The sequence below is a fragment of the Magnolia sinica genome, chromosome 10 (assembly GCF_029962835.1).
Source record: "Magnolia sinica isolate HGM2019 chromosome 10, MsV1, whole genome shotgun sequence".
Classification (NCBI taxonomy): Eukaryota; Viridiplantae; Streptophyta; class Magnoliopsida; order Magnoliales; family Magnoliaceae; genus Magnolia; species Magnolia sinica.
Window position 1 is genome coordinate 85,142,631 of NC_080582.1, and position 10,990 is coordinate 85,153,620.

The window sequence follows — 10,990 nt, forward strand, 5'->3', positions numbered from 1 at the left end:
GAACTTTGACATTTTTTGTATATATATATATATATATTTTTGTGTTAAAGTAGTTACCATCCTTAATCATCTAAATATAATGAGATGATCAGAGTGCTTGGTTAATCAAGTAGACCCCACATAATAAGATGACTAACTATAAGCACGAGATCTAAGAGAAAATCAAATTGTTTAATTCTCCATGTGAGTTGTCCCGAGTTACGGGATTGATTAACCCGAAGTGAATTGATCAAATAAGTTTACGTATATGCGATCAATGAGCTAATTAAGATATGTAATTAGGTACTTGCCAATCAATTGATCTTGAGGTAACATATCAAAATTCACATTACCAGATTTCAAGTGAGTGATCCCAACATGTTTTTTTACCATTGTGATTAAAATAGTTATCTCATTGTTTTACTAATTGTGATTCTTTGTATTAAATATTGTTTTATTGAACTTGTTTAAGATTGAAATGTATATGTTGCAGTATATATGATAATTATTAATATGATGCATCAGTCATTCTCATGCATCGCATAACTATGCTGAATACCTGAGGGCACTCCTTAGATGACATGTAGGTACTTACAGTACCGAGTGATCTAAGGGACCATCCTTGGATGCTTACAATATGTGGAAGCCTACCCCAAAAGGGAGAGATGCGAGCTGATGGGATCCAACTCAAGCGAGTGGACTGATCAACCAACTTTATGCATTCACACATCCATACATATCATGACATTCATATACTCTTGTTTTAATTATGATGTGCATGAACCATGATGGGTTCACCCACTAAGCCTGTCCAGTTAACGTTACATTGATGGAAAAATTGTACAGATTTGGTAGACAATGAAACTAGTAGACGATTCACAAGGGAAATTGCCATACCTTGATGAAAACGAGTTGAATGTGTTAAATCAATTGTATATGTAACTGAATTATGAATAGTTTTGTTTTCTAAGCCAAATTTTAGTTGGATGGTTAAGAAATATTGAATATTTTAGAGTATGTTAGTCAATGGTTTCGCAAAGCCCCAAATGGGTGAGTTGTAGTACAATACTTAACTTTTGAAAATAATATAGATATTGAGACTAATTGTTTATATATTCTTGGTGGTTATTATACATGTATGATTGGGATGATTAAATGAAAGATGTCTTGTTGAATATTGAGATTGTGGACTTAAAGTAAATGTAAACTAAGCCTTTGAAAAATAATATAAATAAATTATATCTAAATTTTGGAGCGTGACACTAAATATACTTATCTTCTGAATAAATAGAAACTAAGATAAGTTACTTGTGACATACTTAACTTATCTTAACTTAAGATCTAAACCAGCCCTAAGCTTAACCTACAATGCTTTTCATGTACTCCCCTTACATACACACACAGATATAGATATATATATATATATATATATATATATATATATATATATATATATATATATATGGAAAAGGTACTATGCACTCGACCTCACGATAAGCTCCTGTGAGGTCGAGCTGTGTGGGCCCCACCTTGATGCGTGTCGACCATCAACATCGTGCATTTGATGGGTCCCCTCTAAATTATGGGATATCCCAAAAATCAGCCGTATACGGAACTCAGGTGGGCCATACCATCTAAAATCATGTGAAGACACCGTTAAAACATATAAAAGCACTTGGTGGGGCCCACCTGAGATTTTAATGCTGCTAAAACTTGGTCTGAACCCTCATCCAAGTGGGACACACATAATGGATGGGCTGGATTTGCAAACCACATCTCGGTGGGCCCAAAAAATGATTATGAATGTTTTAATGGTGCATGGCCCCTCCCCACTTTTGTATGTGGTGTGGCCCATACAAGTCACGGATTGACTTGATTTTTGAGACCTAGGCCCACGATGGAATGGTGCATCTGACTGATGGGGTAGATGTTCGAAACTCATCACGGTGGGGCCCACACAGCTCAACCTCATGGGACGGACTCGTGAGGTCAAGCGCATAGTACCTTTTCCCATATATATATATAAGTAGATGCATATTCTTAATATAAAATTGATCTTTTTGTTCCACCGTCTAATAACAGTAAATTCTGCATGCTTTTTTATAACTCATTTTCTTCCAGTTTAGGTCAATTCCTTTGTTTTTGAGAGAAGGTTTCAAGTCCAACTAGTGTTACCGTCCACCCAGCTTATAACTTCCTACCTATTAATTTCATGTGACATCCACCCCATCCAATAGCTTACCCAAACCACAATCATCGCGTAGTGCCAAAATCATTCATTTCCACTCATCGAATAGGCAACAATTGTAAAAAAAAATTCTATTTATCAATGACTATACATTGTTTTCTATAGTGTGGCCCAATTGATGAGTGGATAGGGATATTTTTTTTCCTAAACTAATTCTCATGTTGGGGCCAAGCTATTGGATGGGTTGGATGTCGCATGCAATTAACAGATAGGAAGTTATCAGCTAGGTGGACCGTAACTTGTGGTCCAACCGGTTGGACTTGAGACTTGCTCTTTTTCACAACATATTTAGGGCCCGTTTGGATACCACCGAATGAGTTACTTTTTCTACTTACAGCAGTAGATAAGTAACTTATTGGAGTTTGGTTCACTAATCACTTAGTTTAATAAGTAGAAATCAAAATAAGCTACTTAAGTAATAATTAAGTAGCTTAAATAACTTAACATCCACTTAAAGTAAAGGTTATTTTCACTACGGCTCTTCTATGCATCTAGAATTGAATGAGCACGAGGGATGAAATGAGATTGGCCCATATCATACATGAGGTATTATATTATGTTGGGGTCCAAGAGATTAAATAGTATTCAAGCTTTTATTTTGTATGAGTAGGGTTAGTGTCCCATGCTCCCAACCATCCATAAAACAGGCCAAATGTCTGAGAAGTTGCCAGCTGAAAATCCTACTACTACTAAAGAAATACGGCTATTGTTCTCATTTAATCAATAAAAAGTTAAATATTTCACAAGCTTGATCTAATGTGTGCCACCATAGATTAGGGCTATACTATTTGGTTTGATAATCAACATATTAATTTAAAGAGCCGATTAAAGATTGTAAAAGATAAGCAGGAGTATTGAAATCATTCATGTTGTGGAGACTGCTATACAGGCCACTATGAAATACTTATGATGGATGGATAATTATAACCCCCATTATTTATTGATGAATTTAGATGCTATCATCTAACTCCAAAAACAAATTAAAGGCTGGAATCATCTCCGACGTTTATTCATGTAGTAAATAAAAAATAAAAAAATCCACGGTTCGAATCACTGGACCATTTCAGCATATGGGCCTAGTTGGTGGCAACATATGTTGTATCTTGACTAGCAAGGCAGGCCCAACTCACTAGAGGTATACACGAGTTGAGTTAGCTCGTTAGCTCACTCGAATCGACTCAACTCCGATCGAAATTGTGTTCGAGGTAAGTCGAGCCAGTTTTATTGAGCTCGAAACATTTCGAGTCGAGTCTCGGTCTTAAGCTTGAACTCAGCTCGGTTCCGTTCAGATTGAATTTTTTACCAGGTAAATATAATATCTACCCGGTTGCCCAAAACAGGTTTAAATAAATAAATAAAACCCTAACCCCAGCGGCCACTAGCGGTTGTTCGCCCAACCTTAAAAACCTTAACCCCACTTATCTCTCTCTCACCGTTCTTTAGCGCCCAAACGGCGACCAGCGACCACTCTCCTCTCCTCTCTTTCTCGTCGTTCTCCAACGCCCGACTGACAACTACTCTCCTTCCTCTCCTCTCTCTCCATTTTCCAACGTCTGTCCGGACGACCAACAACTGAAAGGTGAGTCTCCTCTACTCCTATCCTCATCTCATCAGTCACATTACCTCCGCCCTCCAGCTGGGGTATGGCGAATGGCGAGCAGTGTCTGTCCGATTATTAGACCCCACCCGACCACTAGCCTGGTGGCTATGGCCCACTCGAACGGTCGGACCCCACCTGAGCACTGGCCATGTGCCTCTGGTCCAGTCGGACGGTCGGACGCCACCCGTGACTCAACCACTAGCCCGGTGGTTGTGGCCCACTCGGACACCCGAATTGAGTTAGATAATATATATATATATATATATATATATATATATATAATAGATTTATAAGTAATATATTAATATAACTCTAACTCAAACTTGAAAACTCGAACTTATACTCGGCTTGATCTGGACCAAGCTACTGATCAAGTCGAATCGAGCTACCAATCCAAGCTCGATGACCGAGTTGAGCCGATCTCAGACCGAGGACTCTAGCTAGCCAAGTCGAGCCGAGCTAGGCAAAGCTTGGCTCGGATTGACTCATGTACACCTCTACAACTCACTCATATTTCTTGGCACAAGAATAGAACATACGCCATCGTTTTTATCTAGAGATTTTCATCAAGTAAATCAAAAGACGTGCCTTTCTAATATAAAATAGGACGCCGATTTCCTGCTAAAGGCTTTCACAAGAAGTTCCTGCGCACTGGGATACTAGGTGGAACCCGCCATGATGTTTTTGATAAATCCACACCATCAATACATTTTGGGAGCTCATTTTAGGACATGCAGACAAAAACGAAGTGTACCCAAAACTCAAGTGGTCAGTACGAGAGAAAACAGTTTAGATTCAGTGACCACCGTTTGAAACATTCGTATAGCCACAAAGTTTCATATTAGGCGAAGTTTTTGGTTTTTTCGCTTCATCCAAGTGGGAATGACCTTATAGATGGTTTTGATGGCATATAAATATCAAGGTAGATCCTAAGAAGGTTTCAACGATAGAAAACTCTTTCTCCGGTTTTCGCTCTCGTCCTGCCCACGCCCACTCGAGTTTTGAATCCACCTCATTTTTGGTAATATGGCCTAAAATGAGCTCGCACAATAGATATACAGTGTGAATTTCTCACAAACATTACTGTGGACCCCACCTTGCATCCAAGTACAAAAACTTACTTCCTGCTAAAGGCTTTGGCAGGAAATCCGTGTCCCATGAAATAATAGAAAAATGCTAAACAAAGAGAGTTTATTAATATTAGTTTTTAGAGAGATAGAATGAGATTTTAGTGACTAACGTCGGCTTCCCAACTATAGATTTCTGTTGCCGGCTTCTGTTATTCCACCGTTACGAGAGATGTCTACATCCTCTGTTCAGTAATATTAATTTCCTTTTTCCTTTCTGGTCTTTTTTTTCCGCTTATCATAAAGAGATAAGAGGTAGGGGCAGAAGAAAGGACACAGATTGCATCCCATCTTTGTCAGGACGACTCGGTCCTAACAGGAGCTGCAGGGCCCACCATAATGTATGCATTTTATTCATGCCGTACTATTATTTTTGCCATATTATTTTAAAGTGTGAGCCCAAAACAAGGCAGATCCAAAGCTCTAAGTAGAACACATCACAGGAAATAGTGGGAACTGCCAATAGTTGGAAACTTCTTAGGGCCACGGAAGTTTGTTTTTCGATCAAGCTAATATTTTTGTTTTCCCTTCATCCATGTCTATGTGACCTTAAGAACACAGTAAATAAACATCATGGTGAAAGTTTCAACAGTAGCACTATTATCACCACTGCCTCCTCTAGTGTGGCCCATTTAAGGTAGCATCATTATTACCACTGCCTCCTCTAGCGTGGCCCATTTGAGCCTTGGATATGCTTCTTTGTGGGCTCATACCTTAAAATGATATGCTAAAATGGACGAATGGTGTGGATAAAACACATAGATCGCATACATCGCAGGAACGATAATGCAGCGGACATTGGCGAGGGTGGGTTTGATGCGTTATTATGTATCATCTGACCAAGTAATCAGGTTATTCTCATCTGGATGGAGTACAATTAACTCTGGCTATTCCACAACTAACTAGTTTGTCTGGGGTTTAGGCTTATTTTCTTTTATTTTCACTTTAGGCTTTTCACCTAGTCTGGTCTAGAAATGGATTGCCACTTTTATTATCCTTTGCCTGAGGTATGGGCTTCTTGCCTTGGCCCGGAGCTTAGTTTTTTTTTTTAATTATTATTTCTTCTCTTTCTATATTCCCTATATTTTATAATGCAATTTATAGGACTTCTCGCCCATTTGTTGGTATTAAGGGAAGAATAAAAATTAATCTTGCTTGAAAAGATACAAAACGTACCATTCTGATAAATAAAATAAAATAAAATAAAAATGTTATTATTATTATTAATGGGGCTTATCTTTTCTACGAAGGGAGTGTATTGTGTGTGACTGCCGGCACAGAGATATCTATGTGTGCCCGGGGCTGTGTGGGGCCATAGAGATGTTCCTGACCAATCCATCCTGTCCATCTGTTTTTAAAGACCACTATAAGATAGGATTCTAAAAATCAAACAGATCCAAAACTCATGTGGGCCATACCACACGAAATAGTGAAGATTGAATGCCTGACAGTAACAGAAGTTTTGTATCAGGATAATATTTGTTCCTGCAACTGATCTGAGTGGTAATAATTCTACAATGGTTTGGATAGCATGTAAACATCATTGTCAGTTTCAGGAAGGTTTCAATTGTGGACTTTGCTGTTCCCACTGTTTCGTTGGTGTGGCCCACCTGATTTTTAGATCTAACTGATTTTTAGAATCATGTCCTATTGTGATCTTTCACAACAGATGGACGGAGTGGATTTGTCACAGACATCTCTGTGGACCCCACGCAGCCCCAGGCAATCCGCTCCCTTCTACTCATGGCTAACATAATGGTTCCCGTCTGATGAACAGAGCAGATTTTATATGCAGCATGGTGGGTTCCACAATGCATTCAGGTGCCATAGAAGATTCTCGTCCGTCTCTTCACCTTCTCCCGGTGCTTATTAGGGCTGAAAGTTGGGTGGGTTCAACCGGACCGACCCGTGACCAACCCAACTTTAAGTTGGGCTCAGGCAGAATTTATTGGTTTGGTTTCGTGCTTGGGTTATATAAACACCAACCCGATAAAACTTGGGTTGGGCTTAGGTAGAGATCTCGGGTTGCCTGACCAAATCCGAACCCAATCGATATATAATTGAGTGTGGATCATTTGTGTTGAAGGCATGGGAAATTCCAGTGCCGTCGGGTCTCATTAGTCCACGTTATTTTCGATGATGCAAGCTAACAGCATATGCCGAATTTCTCTCCCGAATAGATTACGTGTTACACAACATAACTTTTAAAGGAGTAGTTGTCGTATATTTTAGCTTGTTTATTTAAAAAAAATGAAGTTCTTTATGATAAACAATTATATATATAATTAATAAAATCAAAAGTACAAAAAATAAGACTAGTATAGAAATATAATATACTAATGTAATAACAAAAATTTTAGCATGTATCTACCTGACCAACCCAATTAACCCAACTGAGACTGCTTGAGTTGAGAATTCCCAACCCGAGGTTGAGTTGGGTTGGTTTAGGGTTGAGGTAGAGGAACCTTGGGTCAGGCTAGGGTTGGACACCAACCCGTCCCAACCCGGCCAACTTTCAACCCTAGTGCTTATGGGTGCGGTGCTCCCTGCTACAGTACCATGAGGTGGCTTGTTTCCACCCCTAGATTGCATCATTAGATTAATTTAAACCGTTGACATTCTCATTACTAGGATGTACAAGCTATGGATGATCCTAACCTTTGAAAGTAGGATTTTACTCGGAGCCTTTAAAAAAAAAATTTCAACGATCCACATTCGTTTTCATAAGCAATAAAACTAAAACTGTTTGCTATGATCATTACTCATGTGGCATAGAATCCTGAACATAAATGGTTAATATTATAATCTAATATGCAATCTAAGGGTGGAAATGGCCCGGATCCAGTGGGGGACACTGTACCCTATAGAAAACGTAACATCGGGCCAAAAGCCTGCGCATGGTGTTGCCCATCTGGTAGAGGGACGCTGATTAGCTACTGACGGGTTTGAGTATCGAGACTCGCTCTTGAAGTGACGTCACCTAGTTCTGTGGGTCCCACCATGATGTATGTGTTATATCCACACCGTCCATCCATTTGGGGAGATCATTTTATGGCATGAGACAAAGAATGAGGTAGAAAGAAGGCTGGAGTAGACCCCACCACAGAAAACAGTGGGGAGCACCACAGAAAACAGTGGGGAGAGTGACGCCCACCATTGAAACCTTTCTAAGGTCCACCTTGATGTTTATTTGAGATCCAACCTGTTGATAAGTTAACAAAGACACTAAAGAAGGGGAAAAAAAAATATTAACTTGATCGAAAACTTTCGTGGCCCTCAGAAGTTTTTAATGGTGGCATCACTCTCTCCACTGTTTTCTGTGGTGGGGTCCACTCGAGCTTTGGATCTAATTCATTCTTGGCTCATGGCCTAAAATGATCTCTCCAAATGGATGGACGGTGTGGATACAAAACATAAATCATGGTGGGATCCACAGGACTAGGTGATGTCACATCAATAGCGAGTCTCGCTACTTAACCTGTCAGTAGCTAATCCGCGTCCCTGGTAGAGTACGATGGACGGTATTCATGCGGGCTTAGTAATTAATGAGAATTTTCATATTTAGCATACAAGAATGCAAATGAAATCATTCAAGTATCACGAACCAAAAAATTAAACTTCTTTGATAATCTAAGTTTGGTGGACATTTAATGGACGGATGGAAATGAAAAATATCCCATGGTTTTATTTCAACAATTAAGTGTCTCCGAATCAAAGGTCAACAATTTAGTTAATGCATGCCATGTGTACCATTTCTAATGCATGTGGGACATCCTAACCGTCCAGTTGGTGGATCAACGCCCGACTTCATGTGTACATATGTTCCATTCTACGTGCGTGCTGTTTCAATCGCCATTTAGGAAACCTACCTATATCTTGCAAATAGACCCTGGTTTCGATTTTTTCTAAATGTCTGCTTCTTTATGCACATGCGGCCCACCTGTTCAAGGGATGGATTCGGAACATTCAGTAGGAAAGTAGGATTTGATAAATTTTTGGGCCAGCCCAAGTCATCTCACGTGCAGCCCACCTCTCATCAGATGGACTAGAATATTCACCTTTGGAAATTGGGATTTGATCTTGTCCATTAATCTACCATACATGTGGCACACCGGTGATACCCAAAACAGTAAAATGATCAGTTTCATCACCAAATTTTTATCAATAGAATGATCCAAACGGTCCAACATTTGGCCATGTGATTTGATGGGTAAAAAATCATTGACGATTCGCTAGTTTGTGATCCCATGCTTGAGGTTCAAATTTTCATCATTTTATTTTTTTTGAAATATATATTTCATTAGGTTTATTACAATTATTTTGTCAAATATCATATATGTACACTAATTAAGTATATTAACGTTGATTTTAGTAATAAAATTCCAATCAGCATAGCATAGTTTCAAAGCATTCATATTGTTGGATTCCAATGCATTTATAAGCTGCCAAACACAGTTAGAGATTCTAAATCACCTTAATTTGTGATTTGAATTCCAATGCATTCCAAATACAAGGTCCCAAACAAAAGTCATCTCAGCTGCCATCTCAATGGGATTTAAAGGCTTTCAATGTGCTAACCCATGACAATTTGAATTCAAAATGGTCTGGAATTACCACAGCATAGACTAAGTACAGGTATATTTGTTTTCTTCGTATCTGAAATTTTGTAAGTCAAAAAGGCACTATTCTTACTACTGTTGTGGATTTTTATATCGTAAAAGTGGAATTTTCCATTTCTTTGCTTAGTCCAGCTCAGAAAAAAGGTTAATCCATACCAACAAGTTGAGTAAGTTTCGCTACTGAAGTGACGTTACCAAGTTCTGTGGGTCCCATATGTGTTGTATACACACCGTCCATCCATTGAGACAACGAATTAGTCTGATACAAAGCAGGAGTAGACCCCACCATAGAATAAAATAGGGAGAGTGACGCCCACTGTTCAAACCTTCCTAAGGTCCACCATGATGTTTATTTGAGATCCAACCTATTCATAAGTTAACACAGACATGAAGGAAGGGAAAACACAAATATCAGCATGATCGATAACTTTTGTGGCCCTTGGAAGATTTTTATGGTGGGCGTCACTCTCCCCACTGTTTTCCGTGGTGGGGCCTACTCCAGATTTGGATCTGAATCATTCTTTGGGTGATGCCCTAAAATGATATCTCCAAACAGATGGACGGTGTGGATACAAAACATAAACCATGGTGGGGCCAGCAGAACTTGGTGACATAACTTCAGTAGCCAGTCTGGCTACTCAACCTGTCAGTAACTAATCCGCGTCCCACCATAGATTGATGATTCATCTGAGTTGACTCGGATAACAAGAGAGAATTAATTTAAGATATATTCAACGGCTGGTGTCAAACCAGCTCAGCGGGCCATATATTGTAAGATCAAGATGCATTCAATGGGTGGACCAATAGGTTTTGATCCAACGGTTGCACTTGCACGATAATGGCTGACAGAACGGCTCATGATTCGACCCATAGCAATATGATTCATTGCATCATGACACCAAAATTTTTTTTAAAAAAAATAAAATAAAATAAAAATAACTTTACTGAGGCATATTCTTAATAAGCTCGATGTGGGTGGGCGATGAAAGCCCACAAACCTGAAATTCAAGTCCAAGCCAGTAAAATCCGTACTCTTTGTCGCCAGAGTTTGAGTCAGAAAGACACTTTAGGGCTTGTTGGAGCTGCTGAGCACAACGAATCGAAGCCAAAGGCCCTTGCTCCCAAGCCAAGTGCTTGCCTAAACTTTACATAGTGGAAGTGAGCCCAGGGATCAGTTTATCCCACAGCCCAAGTCCAGCCCATAGCAAGAATGCATTCCAAAGGGCCATCATAATAGGCTGGCCCATCCCATCGACGATCCTGATCTAAGTTACAGCCCTTCTTTAAGCAAACTCGACCTCCCATTTAGAATGAGAGGAGGAAACCGTCCAATATGATGTCAATCGAAAGATGAGGTGGTATTATATACCGCTTAGGCTGAGAGAGTTTACATGATGTTCCTTGGTTTTTACACGTG